This window comes from Crocuta crocuta, unplaced genomic scaffold (assembly GCF_008692635.1).
Source record: "Crocuta crocuta isolate KB4526 unplaced genomic scaffold, BGI_CrCroc_1.0 scaffold580, whole genome shotgun sequence".
Classification (NCBI taxonomy): Eukaryota; Metazoa; Chordata; class Mammalia; order Carnivora; family Hyaenidae; genus Crocuta; species Crocuta crocuta.
The window spans coordinates 1,806,854-1,826,784 of NW_027527940.1; the positions used below are offsets into that span (position 1 = coordinate 1,806,854).

At 38.4% G+C, this 19,931-nt stretch overlaps 1 protein-coding gene and 1 non-coding gene across 4 annotated transcripts in view; one reads left to right on the plus strand and one right to left on the minus strand.

Moving 5' to 3' along the window:
- TMEM108 (transmembrane protein 108) overlaps window positions 1–19,931 on the plus strand; it is a 361,675-nt gene that overhangs the window by 160,588 nt on the left and 181,156 nt on the right. The window lies entirely within an intron of this gene.
- LOC144221824 (small nucleolar RNA U13) lies at window positions 6,204–6,307 on the minus strand. The gene has a single exon (XR_013332190.1). It is a non-coding gene; the product is annotated as a small nucleolar RNA U13 (small nucleolar RNA).

Sequence of the window (19,931 nt, forward strand, 5' to 3'; positions counted from 1 at the left end):
GAAAAGTGTGCTGGGGGGGGGGGGCAATAATGAAAACATTGCCATATACTACTCTGAACTGTGTGTCATTCATAGAATTTTAGTCTTAATTTCAATATTGACAGTTAATCTCTATTTCCTTCTAGAATGCTCCTTCAAATTTTTTACCTGTAATTTGAGTTTGTTGCCACTGGATGGCAGGCTCTGGTCTCAGGGTCCAACCAGACAGACTTGGCTACATAGCTAAGGTAGGCTACAAGTAGGTAGTAAACTTTTAGCAAGGTTTTAATGCTCCTCTTTAATGCTTCTACCAAAATATAAACTAGACAAAAAAGTAGACTATAACATTAAATAGTATTGCTTTTGTGCATTTAAATAGCATCCTATATTTGTTTTTTAAAAAAAAATTTTAATGTTTATTTTTATTTTTGAGAGAGCACGCAAACATGGGGTGGGGGTGGGGGGATGCACAGAGAGAGAGGGAGACACAGAATCCGAAGCAGGGTTCAGGCTTTGAGCTGTCAGCACAAAACCCAACTTGGGGCTCGAACTTGCAAACTATAAGATCATGATCTGAGCTGAAGTTGGACACTCAACTGACTGTGCTACCCAGGCAACCCAATAGCATCCTAAATTTAAAGCATGATTTACTTCTTTTCCCTAAGATTTATTTTATTTTTGAGAGAGAGAGCACAAGCAGGGAAGGGGCAGAGAGAGGGGGACAGATGATCCAAACCAGGCTTTGTGCTGATAGCAGTGAGCCTGATGCAGGGTTCAAAGTCACAAACTGCAAGATCATGTTGTGGGCCGAAGGGATGCTCAACCAACTGAGCTACCCAGGTGCCTCGAAAGCAAGATTTAAAGAAATAACACAAGTTTTAGGAATTTTTACATATCCTTGATGTTTGTTTAGTTGATCTGAGTTAAGCCAATTAATAATGGTAATTCAGCTTACCCTTCTCAGAGTCAAATTATATCCTCTTTATAAACAAGTTTATTCTGAAACTAGACAAAACTAGACAAAGAGGTTCCTTGGAGCATCAGAAAAGTTTGATATTAAAAGAACATATAGACTCTTTGTAATAATTTTTGTTTAACCTCCTGTTTCATAGCATGAATTTCTTCTCTTCAATTTCACCATGGAAACCGTTCTCTCTCCCCTCTCACCCACCTTTTTCTTTTTTGGCTAGTTTTCAGTGTTGTAAAGATGACTCCTGTATTGTGATGAGATGTAAATAGTTGCCCTTGAGGCATCTTAAAACCTCTAGGCCTTTTTAAAAAAGTTTTATTTATTTTTATTTTGAGAGAGACCACGCATGTGGGGGAGGGGTGGAGAGAGAGAATCTCATGCAGGCTCCGTGCAGACAGTGCAGGGGCTTGAACCCATGAACCAAATTGTAAGATTGTGACCTGAGCCAAAATTAAGAGTTGGACACTTAACCAGCTGAGCCACCCAGCTACCCCACAACTCTAGGACTTTTTAATTCTGTGAGGAATATATGTGTGCTTGTTGAAAGATGTAGACGAAGGAGGAATTACAGCAGGAGAGGATTTTGGAGAAAGTAAGCCTTGAAGAAATTATATTTGAATTGCCAGAAGAAAGTAAAGAGGACATTCCCTATAGGGGATTAATATTGAAGTGGAAATGGGCAGCATGAGGTTAGTGTGTGAGTGTATATGACAAGGAGTAGGTAAGAACACCAGCTTGATGAGGAAGAAGAATGTGTTGGAAAGGAATAAAGGATGCCATGGGAACATGCTGAGGAAATTTGAAATATCAGACAAAAGGAAGCCTGAATGGATTTTTCAAAAGGAAGTTTACACCAAATATGTGTGTGATTTCAGAAAAAGAAGTCAGTGGCTTTAGCAGAAAAATTGGTGAGAGGACTTTTTCAGGAATCTACCTGATGTGTTACTTAGTCTAGGACATAATGCATTCTTGATTTGGAAGACAGGGTTCTAGGAAGGATCTTAGCATTGTTTGCAAATTAATATTTCATTTCTTATGACAAAGGAAACAAATATATGGATCTAATCTCCAGTGAGTGTGTGTGGGGAGGGAGCCAAAGAGGAGGTAGAATTTTGTCATTAAACATAAAAATAATTTTTTAAAGTTACCTTTCTCAATTTTTTTAAAAAAAATAAAAATCTATAAAAATCAAAGGAAAAAGATATACCTTTTCACCACTTTGTAGAGGACCAAAAGAAATAAATCTTCAGAGGCAAAGAAAACCATTTATTAGGAGCCTTTGTGAGTATTGATGATATGGGTATTTGGTGGATTTGAGTTTTTGAAGCTAATTTATAAGAATTGAGTATATGTTTATATCCTGAAGAGAGCCATGGTTTTGATCCAAAGACAGTGGGCTTAGCAGTGCTGAACTAGAATCATGGCTCTGCTACCAGGTATCTTTATGACTTTCTGAGGACTCCAAAAAAAAAGCAAGGCCACTAATGTCTACTTAATGATGTGAAGCCACCAATGAAAAGGTCCCATCTAACATGTCACTGAGCACACCTTCACTGCATAGTAAATGTTAATTTCCTGTGCTGATACCTACAGTTTAAACCTATAGTGCTGGCATAAATGTTAAGGCCTTAGATGCACCATTAGGTCTATTTCTGGATTACTGATCAACTAAATTAAAGAGATGGGCATTTTTTTTTTATATATAATAAAGCTTTTTATATAAAAGTTGGACTTACTATTAAACTCCCTGAATACAAGCATTAACTAGACCTATCACATTTATAAAACATTTAATTATAAGTTTCAGTTAAATACAAATACTTAGAGATAATAGGAACATTAATACTTAAATCATATCAACCTCTATTTAATTTAAACTCACCTTTTTTTGCCATGAATTAGTAATATAAGTAATTTCACTGGACACCTCATTGAAATCCTGACTTTCCTAGAGCATTTTCATGCCAGTTTTGCTGTGGGCAGATTTCTGCATTCATTAATAATAACTTTTTAAATTAAGCTGCTTCTCTAGTGACTGTACTCATTCCAAACTAAACAAAGATAAAGAAACAAATTGTCTTTTCTGCTATATTTTTAAACCAACTTCCTGAGTATTCAAACTTATCAGCATCAAAAAAAGAAATAAAACCTGATGATATTTTTGCCATTATGAACTCCCATAATTTTCTTTTCCAATCAGCAGGGAAGTTATATCTCATTTTCCAAGTTTCCCCATCCTTACTAGCTAGAAAGCCTACCTAGGTGTGGTGAGAATCAAAATAATCAAAATGTGGGTTGGGACCAACTTCCTTTCTGATGCAGAACTGCTTTTTTACATTAAAGGCTTTAGATTTCCTTTCTGGTTATAAATTCAATCTCATGAAATTGGAACACCTTTAATCCCACTTAATATAGCCAAAATCCTCTTTACTCTCTTTCATTAGTGTTTTATAATTTTCAGAGTATACGTCTTTTACCTACTTGATAAAATTTATTACTGGGTATTTTATTGTTTTGTTTTGGTTTTGATTCACTTGTAAATGGGGTTGTTTTCTTAATTGCTCTTTCTGCATCTTCATTATTAGTGCACAGAAATACCGTGGATTTCTGTACATTAATTTTGTATCCTTTGACTTAACTGAATTCATTTATCACTTCTAGCAGATTTTGGTGGAGTCTTCAAGGTTTTTTATATATAGTATCATGTCGTCTGCAAATAATGAAAGTTTTACTTCTTTCTTACTAATTTGGATGCCTTTAATTCCTTCTCACTGTCTGATTGCTGTGGCTAGGACTTCCAGGGCTGTGTTAAATAAAAGTGGTGAGAGTAGACATCCTTCTCTTGTCCCTGACCTTACGGAAAAGCTCTCAGTTTTTCTCCTTTGAGTATGATGTTAGCTGTGGGTTTTTCATTTAAGGCCTTTACTATGTTGAGGTGTGTTCCCTCTAAATCTACTGGTAGGATTTTTTTAAAAATCATGATTGGATGTTGTATTTTGTCAAATGCTTTTTCTGCATCTGTTGAAATGATCACCCATAATTAAGGAAATGCAAATCAAAACCACAAGGAAATATCACCTTACATCTGTCAAAATGGCTAAAATAAAGAACTCCAGAAACAAGTGTTGGTGAGGATGTAGGGAAAAAGGAACCCTCATGCACTATTGATAGCAATGCAAAGTGGTGCAGCCACAGTGGAAAAAAGTATGGAGGTTCCTCAAAAAAATTAAAATAAGACTACACTATGACCCAGAAATTGCACTATTGGGTACCTACCCAAAGAATACAAAAACACTAATTCAAAGGGATGCATACATCCCTATTTTTATTATAGCAACATTATTTACAGTTGTCAGCTATGGAAGCAGCCCACATGTCCATTGATTGATGAACCAAGAAAGAGGGTGTGATACATATATATATATATCCACACAATGGAATAGTATTCAGCCCTAAAGAAGAATGAAATCTTGCCATTTGCAACAGTGTGGATGGATCTAGAGAATAAAACGCTAAGTGGAATAAACCAATCAGAGAAAGACATACCATATGATTTCACTCATATGTGGAATTTAAGAAACAAAACAAATGAACAAAGGAAAACAAAGAGACAAACCAAAAAAGAGACTCTTAACTATAGAGAGCAAATAGATGGTTACCAGAGGGGAGGTGGGTGAAATAAATGAAGGGGATTAGGAGTGTACTTCTCTTGATGAGCACTGAGTAATGTATGGAACTATTGGATCACTATATTGTACACCTGAAACTAATATAGTACAGTGTGTTAACTATGCTGGAATTAACATTGTAAAAATACAGCCTAAATCATAAGAATATATGATTTGACTTGAGAGAACTTGTTTGAACATGGTATAACAGTTACCATGCAACACTAACATAGTAAAATCCAGCATCTGACTTCAGGGAACTAACCCTTGGTATGTTTGTGTGTCTGTGTGTGTCAGACATAGTCAGACATAGTCTTTGACTATGTGTCAAAGAACAAATAGTTAATACACAACTGTTTAATAATCTGTTACATATTGTAATGTCATACACTTGGAAAGAAAAACTTGTTCCAATCACCCTAAACTTTCCCATATTTGAACTTTTTAGTCCTGTTTGCTGTATATGAAAGAATAATAAAAACAATCATAAAAGTAGACAACTAAATATATTCTTATCTCTTTATAACTTATAACATACTTCCACATGTATTACCTAATTTAATAAATGCGATAACCAACCCTGAAGGGTGATACTGTTTCCTATTTTATAGGTAAGCAAACCAAGGCTCATAAAATTTAAGTAACACGTAAGATCTAAGAGATAAACTGGGACAAAATCCAAGGTTCCCTAACATATGGCCTATGCATATTCTATCACATTTATTGCTTTTTCATCTAAGTAGCCCCCTTGACCTCCTACCTACCGTTTGAGGTTCTGCTGGGCTACCATCAGTTCCTGTGGGATTTTACATTCATACCATCTAGAGGAATTTCTTTCTATTCTCAATTCTTATAGCATCGCATATTTCTGTTGTGGTTCTTAACCTACAATGCCTTTGTGTTATCATTATTGCTGTATTTGTCATTTTCCTCCCAGATTGGTAGGCTCGAGTCCAGAGGGTTACCATTTGCTGGCAATAGGCATATAGGAAGAGTGAGTGAGTGAATGAGTGAATGAGGGGATGAGTGAATGAATGACTGAGTCGCATTCCAGGAATCTCTGCCATTAAGCAGTGTTGTGGAGATTCACTTAGCCAAAGATATTTCCTCTTGAGGTTGCCAATAAAGGAGGGGAATGAGCTCAGATGTAAGATAAGGCTGAGTTTTGCATACACAGACATAGTGCATGGCTATGATCTCTTTACCATGATTTCTTTTGTATCTCTTTTAGGCTCTAATATCTCTGGAGCTATAAGATATAAATGCTCCATCTTTGTCCCTTGTTATTTAAGAGTTCTCTTTCATTAATTTTAAGTTTTATTTAAGTAATCTTTATAACCAACATGAGGCCCGAACTCACAACCCTGAGATAAAGAGTCACGTGCTTCTCTGACTGAATCAGGCACCCATAACAGTTATCTTTAAATTTGGAGTGATGCAGGGACTTTTTTACCTTCCCTTCATCTTTTGCAGTTAGAAGCAGATACTTTAGCTGTTAGTAAGCCATTGGCCACACTGGTCTCCCGATAATCTTCTCATTGTTCTGTGTTTGCATCTCTGTGTCTCTCTTTTTTTTTTTCTTTTCACATCAGATGGGTAATGTGCCTGCGTCGCAACAAGGTTTAAGGGTGGCACATGTCACACAACGGCGTGAACACCCAATCATCATGCTTCTGAACTACAAAAGGATCTGCATCTCTGTGTCTATTTGAAGCAGTGAGGGAAGTTTTCCTTGAAGGAGGTCATGCTGGCTGTCTTTAATAGTCATCCTGTGATAAAATCACTGTAGTGCTATCATAGTATGTGCTGCTTTATTGAGTGGACAAAATGCTCACAATTGTTATGAGTAAGGATTCCACAGAGCATTTTCTTTCCATGTAGCCTGTGAGCTTAGAACTTACTAATGGTATATTAGATTGGTGATGAAAATGGAATTTATTTAGCAAGATAATTACAAAACAAGTACAGTGTCTCTTTCAGGAATATATAGTGTCAAATTATGATGGTAGCCATGTAGATTGATCTAGTCCTTTTGTAAGATAATTTAGCATCCTTTATCATAAATCTATGTACATACCTCTCTTGACCTGGCAGTTTCCTTCCAGGAGTCAAGTCAAAGGAAATGATTCAAGTGAAAAATCTAAAGACAGTGTATCAGGTAGAGGATTGCACTCAGCAGTGTAAAAGAAACCATTACAGCAGCTTAACAAAATGGACCTTCATCTTTCTCACATAACAAGAAGGGAGGAGACCAATATTTAGGGCTTCTGAAGCAGCTCCATCATACCATCAGCATCCCAAGCAGTGGTTTTTGTCCTCACTGTCCCTTGTGGATGTATGATGGAAAGTTTATTTCATGTCATTGTTCCAAGTGGGAAGAGAAAAAAAATAAGGAAAAAGCTAAAACTTTTTCTGGGGTGAACTTCTGTTTCGCATTAGTTAGAACTATGTCTCTCCTAACTTCAAGGGAGATTATAAAATTGAAATTTGGATCAATGTTAGAAGGTGCAGGAGAAACAGTAAAGTTTCTCCCAAAATGAGAAGGTACTTTGAGACTGGACACCAGGTCAGTTCACTCCATACAGTTTACAGAGAGTTTTATTCAGGGTAACTTACTGACAAGGGTACTAGGTAGAGGGCAGTCCACAGCAGCTGCATAGTTATTCTCCACAAAATCTGTACCTTAGTCCACAGATTATACAGAGTGAGGGGATAAGCAGAAAGGCATTATATTGAGATGTCACACACACCTCAGAGGGCTTACATGCACCTAATTGACAGCTACCTTTTAATTAGATCTTGTGGCACAACCTGTGCATTGGGACAGGGAAAGACTGTATTATCTCTAACAGATTCACGGGAGGCCAAAACACCCCCCCCCACCCCAGCCTTGGCAAGTATTTCTAAGGTATGTATATTAATCTCCATGGGGCTCGGAACACATAGCCCCAAAAGAGATCACTGAGCTACCGTGAACAAAATGGAGGGCCAAAGATGGAGTCAGGATTGTCAGCATGCCTACAGTCAGCTATATTGTTAGGTTAACCCAAATTGGGCTTTGTTAGTAAGGCAGATTGAGAGAATGCTATTGCTAAAACAACTAGTAATATTTTCTATAGTAATCAAAGTACTGAAGATAACAAAAGTAAAATAATGGTGCCCCTCTTAATATCCATTTGCAGAGTAATAGATAAAATGATCTATTACATGGTAGAATATTGTGTGAGTATATTAATTATGGTTGGGTCAGGAAAACAGAAGCCAGTTTAAGTGTGAAGATTAGGAAATATTTTAATACAGGGACCAAAAGCTTATACAAGCTTTNCTCACAAAGTAGAACTTGAGGCAAGGACTTAAGAGTAAATAGTGTACTTGGGAGCTGATCCCAGGGGCCAGCAGTGGGAAATAAGGCAAAGAGGAATGGCCAACAGGGATGTGTTGTAGAGATTGCATTATGGGAGCTTGATTCTGTCAGAACGTACTGAGAAACCTATAGAATACCTTCCAGAATTGTCTGCCCACAGGATGAGTGGTAGGAAGATTTATCCATTGCCTTCCAAGAATTGCCCATGGATATTAACCTCCTGTATTTTTGAGCTGCACCACATGTATGTGGCCTCAAATAACTCCCATGACATCAGCAATGTCAGAGGAACCCTAGAACAAAAAATAGAAATGTGTATCCTGCACTTGAGGTGGAATGCTGCCACCATGGAGTTGAAGCATGTATGGAGCTGTGAAACCATCTCTGAAACCACGGTGCAAAGTCATTTGCTATAACACATTTTAAGAAATTGGATATGAAGGAGACATGGGGGAATAGCCAATAAAAGCCTTAGCTGCCTGCAGCACCTAAGAAAATAGGTGGTTCTCTGGTGGACACTCAGAAGCCTCTGACCAAACCTGAGTCTTGTCTAGTGCTAACCCACAGCTGCCCCTGGAGAATAATGGCTTCTCTTTCACCCTTCAACTGTCATACTCTGGCTTCTCATCAATGATAATCTAATGGGACTCTAATCTGATGACAAGGCTCTCTAGGAAATGTAGTTTTTCCCAAGTTTCATGCCCCTGAAAGGGTTGAGATTATCCTAAGTATCAATAAATTATACCTGGCTCAGCAACAACTGACGAATTACGAAGAGTTTGTAAAAATATGTAGAAATTGGGGGGGGGGTGTTAAAAAATTTTTTTTGAGAGAGAGTTGGGGAGAGGGGTAGAGGGAGAGGAAGAGAGAATCTTAAGCAGTCTTCATGCTCATCATGGAGCCTGACGTGGGGCTCAATCTCATGACCCTGCGATCAAGACCTGAGCCAAAATCAAGAGTCTGACACTCCACCAACTGAGCACCCAGGCATTCGTATATAGAACTTGTTTTAATCACTTTCTATTCACTCTGTTGGTAAGGGAGACATCCCCTCCAAGGGTTTGGAGGATGGCCAAACACACAACACAGGATGCATGTGATCAACATTAGTTGATTAGTAACATATACTCATAGCTGAGAGGTGAGAACACTGCCTGTCACACAGGGCCACTGGGGAGTTGCACTCAGGAATAGCATCAAGGCTCGGGGTTGTGGGAAGCAGGTTTGGGTATCAAGAGGGTAGTTGCCCCCTAGTTCCTGGGGAGGATGTGATTGGTTTGTTTGAATAATTCCACTTGCTTGTTAGGAACTGAAACCCACTACTTAGGGATAAGCAGGAGCTATGCCTGATACCTTTGATAAGGAGAGTTGCTTTGCTAGGGAACCTTATCCAGAGTGGGGAGTAGGCCATTCAAGGCCTACTTGATTTTATCAAAAGTCAAGGCAGCACATAATAGTATGTCATAATTTTAAGCTTTATGCCACATACACAACAGTTTTCACTAGTTTGGATAGAGAAAAAAGGGCATGTCTTTTTTTTCCTTTTCAATTAAGATTAAGTGGTTCTGATTTAATCATCTCATTTTGCAAGGCAGCCCATTCTTCCCAGGATTTCCTGTATTTTGTGGCAAGCCCAAGAACCTCAAGGGCCAACTCAATTGCAAGAGTCAGTCCTTGGCATAGCATCCCCTAAGAAAGGAAAAGAAAACAGGGCCTGGCACTTAGGGAGCATTGGAAAACACTTGAGTGAATGAACACATGAATCCGCGAGCAAGTTGAGCCCAGAGGGAAGTCCCAAGGTCCTCACTGCTTTTGTTTCTGTAGACGCTTGGTGTCTTTGGCCACACAGCAGTCACTCTTTGCCAGCTGTTGTGTCCATGGGTTCAATACCACCTTGTCCCTGGTGGTGGAGGAGTGCTGTCTCTCCTCCTTAAATCTGAGATTCAGTCCTCCCTGTCTCAACAGCTGCTGCTACGGACTTTAGGTAAAGGGAAGAATGTGGAGCCCAGGAAGCACTGTCTACCCAATCTGCCTTTCCTGAACCAGTTTCCCAGTCAGGAATATTAACAGGTTTCCTACATTATATATTCACTCTTGTTTCTCTATGCCACCCTCCGCACATTTTCCTCAGCCTCTATAACTGTGTCTACACACAATCTAATTTTCAATTAAATAGCTATTAATTTAAATTTAAAATGGTTTTCCTCAATTATACTAGCAACATTCTAAGTGCTCAGTAGCCACCTGTAGTTAGTGCCTCCTGGATTGGACAGTACAACTTATAGAACTTTTTTTTTTTTAATTTTTTTTTAATGTTTTATTTATTTCTAGGAGAGTGAGAGAGACAGCGTGAACAGGGAGGGTTAGAGAGAGAGGGAGTGACAGACTCTGAAACAGGCTCCAGGCTCTGAGCTGGCAGTCAGCACAGAGCCCGACGCGGGGCTTGAACCCACGAACCACGAGATCATGACCTAAGCGAAAGTCGGACGCTTAACTGACTAAGCCACCCAGGCGCCCCTATAGAACTTTTTTTTTAATCACTGCAGAAAATTATGTTTGAGAGTATCACCTCTGTCAACTTTGTAGGATCATTTATGGATTCACTGAATACCTACTATGTGCCTGACCCTATTCTAAGCACTGAGAGCATGGCAGTAGACAAGACGGACAAAATTTCTACATTCCCAGAACTTAAATTTTAATTTATAAAGCCTATATCCAAATGTCAGTGTGTATCAATAGCTTGAGGAGGGACGGCACTGGAAAACAGATGGCTAATTGTACTTAAACATCCTGATTCATCCACAGTGTGATTTCTTCGAGGTATAGCTCACTTTTCTTCAACTTTTAGAGCTCTGAATTTTACACCTCTGATTTGGGCTGATTTGCAAGGCACAAATGGCTTACACATTTGACTCATCTTTAAGTATTGACTGTCATTGTTAAGTGTTTAGATTCTGGGTGAAAGGTTTATTTGAAAATAGTTATAGTATTTAATCATTGAATCCATTCTGGCAGCTTGTGTTTTTAATTTTAATTCAGTGAAAGGTCTCATTTTTATTGAAGTGTATAACCACAACAGAGATTAGGAAATACATTGCAATCACGTTGTTGGCTTTTCTACCACAAAACCCATGTTTTAATACGTGCCACCCCTCATGTAGGTGTTACTCATACAACATTAAAATTACTAGCCTAAAAAGTTGAATAGTGGAGATGGGTGGCATTTTCAAATGAGTCATTATGCTAATACTCTCAACTAGAGCCACAAATGCCAGCACCGACAATTGGAACTAATGAACTACAAACATTTCCCCACTCGTGAACTGATCAATTATAGTATTTTACAGTTGAAAGAGACTATGGAAATGGACCTATCTGCTCTAATTCCCTCTCTCCTCATTTATTAGTCCTTTGAAGATATAAATGGTTTGTCCAAGGTAAACCCTGACATAGTCAGAAATTCACTTCTGCCAAGGAAAGGTTCTCAGTCTTTAACATGAATCCTGGAGGGCTTGTTGAAGCATAGATTGCTGGGCCCAACGTAGAGAGTTTTTGATTCAGTGGGTCTAGGTCAGAGCCTGATCATTTACATTTCTAACAACTTCCTGGTACTGCTGGTGGTCTGAGAACCAAGTTTTTAGAACCAGTGGTATAAACAACGTGGTTACATTATTATGAAGTTAATGAAATGATGAGAATGAGCCTACATAGCTAGCCCTAGAGATGGGAGAGTCCAGCTGCATGATCACATCCATCCATCTATCCACGGAGTTTGGCCCCACCCAGTGCCACTTGTCTAGTGCTGTGTAAACATTAATGGGGATGATTCTGGGTCCTATAGCTGCCTGGGACTTCTAAGACAGTAACATTCCAGTTGTCTCATGGTTAGTAGGCATGTATTTTGGTCCGGGAAGATCAAGCCTTGGGGACCCAAGCTCTATCTCTCTGCTTCTGCCTGCTGTTTCCCTATCACTTTTGTCCTCTCTTCCATATATCCTTCCCTCCTCCAGAAAATGAGAACATAGGCTCAACCTCATTTGAGAAGCTGGAGGATCACATAGTCAAATTGCATTGTTTAGGAATTTTAAAGCCGCAAGGGGTAGATCTTCTGTCATTTCATGTACTCCTGCCTCACTGTCCTCTCTCAGCATCTTTGTACTTTTTTACCTTTACTAGTCAAAATCCTTCTTACCCTTGCAAGTTTATCTCATACTCCATCTCCTTCCAAAACCTTGTCCTGCTACTCTCCAGAAGATGTTATTTATTTCTCCTTCCTCTGACGGAATAGGACATGTTTCTTACACTTCTGTGCTTCAGACTCTGTGGATGTGTTAGTTCATTCCCAGAACAACCTTGAAGCATAGGTGTGATACCTGTTTTACTGAGAGAAAATGTGCTCCCCTTCTTGAGTCTCAGCGTCTAAGTTGTTACAGTTTTCTAGAATACAGTGTCATGACTTGTCTCATACAACTGATAAGGGCAAAGCTGGCTATAGGGTGATTTTTTGACATGATATTTGTTCCCCCTGCTAAACTGTCAAGTCCCTTGAGGGCAGGGATCATGTCTCATATGCTTTTATTCCCAGCCCCAGTCCCTGTTACTAACACAGTACTTAGCATTCAATATTTTCCAAGGAAATGGATCTCCAAGTTAATTGCTGCTTATATTATATTTTTCTGCCCTGCTTTTCTCTGTGTGGTTGGCTATGGTCCCTACAGAAAGGAGGTCCTTTTGGTGTGGCCTATCCTTTCTGCTTCCACACAGAATTTGTGGCCCTGTCTCCCCACTCTGCTTCCTCTGTGAATTCACTCTTGGGGAAAAGGAACATCAGTCTACCTTGGGAAGAAGCAATTTGGGGATTAGGGTGGTTTCAACTTTATGCCAGTCTCTTGGTCTGCATGTAGCTTTCACACCCTCTTGACTTCACCGAACCTCATTCTCTCTCCCTTTCAGTCATTATCTCCTTAATCTTCCTGACATCCCTATGAAACCAAGTAGCAAGGACAAGTGAGAGGTGTATCAAAAATAGATTGGGTAAAATATCACAAAGAATTCATGTTGCATAAAGCTTGAATTGCATGAGAGGCTCTGGATCTAAATATTTAAGAAACACTGAGTCAGTCATTTCTGTTTTAAACAGAACTTGCAAATATGGTTTCATCAATCATCCCACTTCCTCCATCTCTTGTAAAATGCCAGTCTCACGAATGAGAACAAGCAGTGCTGGCCTCACTTGTCTCTCTAGGGCTCTTTTAGGCTGGAGTAAGGGTCCCTGGTTCTTGATTGACTGAGTATTAGAATCCCAAGGGAATCTGACTTAATCCATCCAGTACATTCTTCCAGGGCTCTAATGTATAGTCAGGATGAAGAAATACTAGATTAGGTTCTTGATTTCCAACTTTGGCTGATCATAAGAACTGTCTTGGGAGCATTTTATAATCGCTCCATGTAAGAATCTGGAAATTAGAATTCCTGAGGGAAAGACTTAGGAATCTATTTTAAAAATAGATTTTGACTATCAGCTAGTTTTGGGAATACTGTTTTTGGTACTTCTAGATATTTCTTCTAGCCCTTCCAGTTATCAAAGGCAAGGTCTAAATTTAATATCGACATAGTTAAGTGGGCTGGTTAAGGCCCTCACAAGTGAGATGAAATATATTATTTTACTCATGCTTCCTGGAGCCAGGAATAAAGTTGAGGATCATCAGAAATGCTTGGAATATTGTGACTTCACTGTGGGACTGAACTTGCCCACATGGATCTTACCTTAATTCATACTCTTCAGGTAGTGTCTGTAAGTGTTCCTGTCTTCCCTGGGTATTGTGAGCAGCATAGGGGTGACTACCTTGTCCTGTACCACATAGGGAGTGACTTGCACACTACCAATACTGGGTTGCAGGACATCTTTATACTGGGAGCAGACAGCACTGCACTCCTCTGATGGCCTTGCCTGCAGATTGAGGTAGAATCTATAGAACCTCAAACTTTAGGCTGTATCTGTTTTATATTGGCCCACCTCACTCATGCCCACATAATGTTTCATTTTATTATAATTTTTATCCTGGCTATACATTCAACAGACTCTGCCTCTCCTATGGAATCACCTGACATAAATTACATATTTTGAAAGATTAAACCGAAACCATAAATTAAAACTGTCTTCACACTAGCTCAAGAATTACAGAAGTCTCTACGTGGATTGAAGTGGAATGGGAGAAACTCAGGGCAAGGAATGGCAGGGGAAAAAAAGACAGTTTTTGAGCTCAAAATTAAAATTTAGCAAGGACTATGATATTAGGAATATCTTCACATACTGAAATGTATTGCATGTTCATAGCATGCATCATTCTTTAACTATTCTCTCCACATGTAAAACATTCTGTTAAGAGTCTGCCTGTTTCATATAGCCTTCCCTCCCTTTCTGTTGTAAAACCTTGGCACAACTTTAAGGACAAATGCCTGCTTCCCAAAGGAAATACACATATTCTTAGGTTCCAAAATTCAATTTCTGAAGATATTTTTCAGGCACTGCAAAAGAAAGAAAAACAATGGATGTGTTTGCTGTGGACAAGAAATAATCTTTTTCATAAGCAGTGCAGTCAAAATGATAAAACATCCTCCTTTACCATTTGGCATTGCCACAATATCATTTAATTCCCTGACCTCAGTGTACAGTCTTTAATCCCAAAACCGTAAAAGAGGAAGTGTGGTATGTATGCTTCACCTTGCACAAGCACCTTGCTGTCTCCTCATATGAGATAAATGGCCTTCGTACACTTTAATGCCATAAGAAAGAAGTGTGTGTCATTCTAACCAGCCTGGAGCTCCTGGTCCTATTTTTACCCCCTTGCCAACTTCAGTGGCTGTAGACAACAGACCNCTGAGCAATTACTTCTCAGTCCTCCAAGCAGAATCTACATTAATTGATTCCTTTTTGTATGCTTTTCCTTAGTAGAAGGGATCCGTTTTTGCCCTTCTGTTTGGAATTTAGCATCTCATGGATCTGACACCCTCCAAAGTTTTCTTATTTTTCAGAGAAGAAAATATGTAGGGAAAGAGAGGGTAGGACCACTGCTGAAGTGTTTTTGTTTGTTTGTTTGTTTGTTTTTAATCCTTCAGAGTTGACCGAGTGAGATCCTGGCTCCCAGGGTGCAGGGTAGAGCTGCACTGCTTCCACCATGAGTATGATTCTCTCCACAGACATTCATGCTCCTCCTAGTTTACTAGAAAAGTGCTCATGCAGGTTCTGCAGCAGGAAAGCCTTTATAAATTGGAAATCACACAGTTCTTTTGGCTTGTAGTCTTGCCTCATATGAATTAATTGCTAATGTTTTAAACTACGGAGAGACACATGATATATGGTTTCTCTTGAAAATTTAGGGGAAAATTTTTTTGAGAGGATTTTTCAGTTTAAGGGGAATAAAAGACTTTTTTTCCTACTGACAATTTGTGAGGGCCTAACAATACCATGCCCTTGTGCTTTCAAGTTCACCATTGTCACCGCTATTTCCTGTAGACTCCCAGGACTGGGACCAAGTGACAGGCTATAGTCAGCATCACACTGTTAACCATAGGTTCAGAGGAAAGTGAAATATTTTTTGCTCAAAACTGAGAAAATTTGGGAGAAAGTTGGGGAGAGCCACAAGTTTCAGGAAAAATTAATTAGAAGAACGTCTATTTCTTTATGGAAGTGAAAGATATTCTTGTGTTGAATATGCAAGTCACCTGTATAGAAAGAATCTGACTAAAAACCTATTCTACCCAAACTTAGCCCTGTGGGTACATGCATCTATTTGTGACTTATGATGTAAGTGAGCCCATGAAACATCATATTTGCTCTCCTGAAGTAACCCACTGCTCATGATACTCAGGCCCTGGGGTGGCTTGCTGAATATCAGTTCCCTTCACTTTCCTGATTTTTCTCTATCCTCACAAGACCAAGAGCAGCATGTCTGTATACCATTTGCTTGGAGGAAAGGGAGAGACACAGGCAACAAACTAGATATACAGGAGGTACTTCACTTAATTTCTCTCAGTAATCTTTTTAAAATTTGTTTATTAAAATTCAAGTTAGTTAACATACAGTGTAGTATTGGTTTCAGGAGTAGAACCCAGTGATTCATCACTTACATATGACATCCAGTACTCATTCCAACAAATGCCCTCCTGAATGCCCATATCCATTTCGCCCATCCCCCCACCCACTTCCTGTCCAGCAACCCTCAGTTTGTTCTATTTAAGAGTCTCTTGTGGTTTGCCTCCCTCTCTGTTTTTCTTATTTTTCCCTCCCTTCTCCTATTTTCATTTGTTGTGTTTCTTAAATTCCACATATGTGTGAAATCATGTGATGTATGTCTTTCTCTAATTGGCTTATTTCACTTAGCATAATAGCCTCTAGTTCCACCCATGTTGTTGCAGATGGTAAGATTTCATTCTTTTTGATGGCTGAGTAATATTCCATTATATATATATTATATATATAATATATATATCTTCTTTATCCATTCATCAGTCAGTGGACATTTGGGCTTTTTCCATACTTTGGCTATTATCTATAGTGCTACTATAAACTTTGGTACACTATATTATCTGCTACTATATTATAGTGCTACTATAAACAAAGAAGATATATATCTTCTTTATTCATCAGTCAGTGGACATTTGGGCTTTTTCCATACTTTGGCTGTTATCTATAGTACTGCTATAAACATTGGGGCACATGTGCCCCTTCGAAACAGCATTTTTGTATCCTTTGGATAAATACCTAGTAGTGCAATTGCTGGGTTGTAGGGTAGTTCTGTTTTTAACTTTTTGAGCCTTCACACTGTTTTCCAGAATGCCTGCACCAGTTTGCATTCCCACCAGCAGTGCAAAAGTGTTCCCTTTTCTCTGCATCCTCACCAACATCTGTTGTTGCCTGGTTGTTAGTTTTAGCCATTCTGACTTAGATGTCAGCCTCATTTACAAATGAGAAAGCTGATGATCAGAGAAGTTAAGTAACTTGCTTAAGAACACATAGCAAAGCTACTCAGTGGTAGGCCTGTCTGGTTCTTTTTCCTACAGCATGGTGCACCTGCTGTTCATTGAAATGCTTTCCCTGAGTTATGACTTAACACATGACTTGCGCTTTTATTGTGGGTTGATAAGGAGCAGCCATGCCAAGAATAAATAATCTGTCCATATTCCATAAAACTGCTATTGAGAATGCTAATGCTTTTCAAAAATTATCTAATGATCTTTTCTTAGAAGTTAGTGATAGAAAAGAACAAAATACAAACTGTACCTCTATTTATGCAGCCAGGAAAAAAACTGCTATATTTTTTGCATTTACTTTTAGGAAGCTCCAAGATAAAAGCATTATTGTTTTATTGCATTTTATAGTAAAATCAATCCCCCCTTTGTCTACATAATTTTGGATCTCCCTTTCTGATATTATTAATGTGCCTTGATATATTAATAATTCTGTGATACAGGTTGCATCTAGTAGTAAGCCTCCTCAGATAACTTTTTAAGGAAGACAAATGTGTAAATAACAACCTTAAAGTTTGACTCATACCCATAAAAGCAAATTCTAAATATAATTTAAATAAGACACTGGATTTAACAAAAGGGACTATTTGAGTAATATCCCAAAATCTTTGTTTCATTTCTAGCTTAGGGGAAGCACAATTAAGAGATGGTTGGTAAGCTCTCACCTAATATGTCATTATCTTGCTTTCTCCTATTAGGTATTCACTCTGAGCACTTGTTGTGTGCCAGGTACTGGGGCAGGTACTTTGCCTGCATTGTAGTCTTTGCAGCAAGCGTATCAAGTACCATTCTTACCCTATTTACAAGCAAGGAATCCACCAATCAGAGATATCTAGAAACTATCTCAAGGTCTCACATCTAGTAAGTGTGATCTTGAGCAAAGACTGAATTTTTGGTGTCTCTATACTTGCCTATAAAATGGAGATGTATGCCCCTTTCCAAACATTTTTGCAAGCCTGTGATGTTAGTTGTTAGGTCAACTCTCCCATTCTTCTCCCCTACTCATCATTTTCCCAAAGGGCACTGTTACAGGTGTTGGCTGTCAGTTTAATCAGCTCTTCCTGGGTCCTAAAGAATGGAGAGCCATTGTTCTCTTTTGTGCCAGCCTTATTATTCACCTGGATTGTTGGTCATCTTTATTCTTTGCCTCAAAAAATATTTTAAAGCTCATCTCATATATGGTTGATTCTAATAATTCATGGCAGTTACGTTCTATAAAGTTTTCCTAAATACTGAACTAGTGAATACAAGCCCTTGCTCTTAGGGAAGGTAAAGGGTTAGGTTCCTGTGAGCCTGTTTTGTCAATTGATACATATGTAACCTTGCTTTTATGTGTTGGTGTTTAAAAACACCTTATGTAGTATATATTATTAATTCATTAGCTTTGAACTCACAGCCAACAGCACCATAACTCATGTCTTGTTGTGCTTTGGAGCCCTAGGTAGCACTTCAGCACTGTGCTTGCAGGCCATTTCAAATAGAACGATAAAAAGCCCTAAAATGCTAAAAAGATAATACTAATAGCCTATGGAAATGGCAACTATTGACAGTATGAGAACTGAAACAAGAAGACAAGAAAAATAAAGATGACGACAGGTCATTGCCTTGTTTGACTTCATCTAGGAGCATGTGTTTTAGACAATGCAAAGCATGTATGCAAATAATTGGCTGAGGCACCATGAAGATTGATTTGGGGATTAGAAATAATTTTTAGGGATTTTAACTCTTTGCTTTTTATATGGTAAACAATTTTTTCTAGGTTTTATGTTATTTTTACTTAATTATAGCTTTTACTTTGTAATTTTTATGTAATAAAGTTTATATTTTCCTTGTTGCTTCATACTTTGATTTAGATTTAGCAAAGCTTCTCTACTCCCAGTAGAAGAATTTACCCTTTCTTCTAGTATTTGCATACACTTATTACATTTAAAGGCCTGGTCCTTTGGAATTTATGCTGGTGTGTAATATTTGGAAATTAGTACAATTTTATCTTTCCCATATTACTCTGCTAATCTCTCAGTGTTTACTTAAAAGTTAATCTTTTTGCCCATTGATTTAACATGCTGCCTTTAACATATAAATTTCCATATATAATTGGGTCTATTCATATGTTAATATCAAATTGGCTTGATTATGTAGAGGCCTTAGAGATTGTTTCAGTGTCTGATAGGGCTGATAGTCCCTCTTTCCCCTGTCCCTGACTTAGTGGGTTTTTGTGTTGTTGTTTTCTAGGATTTTGCTGTCTATTCTTCCTTATTCTGTATGAACTTGTCATTTCAAGTCAGTTTACATATCACATATCAAGAGTTTTTCATTTGGCTCTTCATTACTTCTTTGCTGCTACATGAACATTTCTAATTGGAACATTTAAAGTGATCTATGAAAGAGAAAAATTACCCTTCCTGAACCAGTGGAATGGATAGAACTGTTCCATTTAAACCAAAGCAGAGAGAAGCAGGATTCTTTTAGGCTCACCTTCTTTAAGAAGTGATTCAGGTTACTTGTACCTCTGTTTTCCCTGAGCTAATAGTCACTGCAGTCCCTACCTGTGACATTGTATCTGCATGTTTGGGCAAATACTTTCATCCTCCTCCTCTCTTTTTGTCAGCCTTTTGGCTGTAAATTGTACTTTCTTAGAATTTCATCCCAGACGTTAGTTGTCATCCTTGGAGCTTCTAAATTATTCCCTTAGGGACCAGATACAAGGAATGTTTCCTACTATATGGGTAAAAAATAGCTTTAGATGGAATTTCATTGTGCCTCTCTGTCTATCCATAGCAGAACTACCCACCCAAGAGACGCAGGTGAGAAACCATCATTAGAACTAAGTGAGTTTGGTTAGGTCACGAAATGAATATACAAAACTCCATCATTTTCACGTAGAGGCAATTAGAAGATACAGTAGAAGGAGAAATTC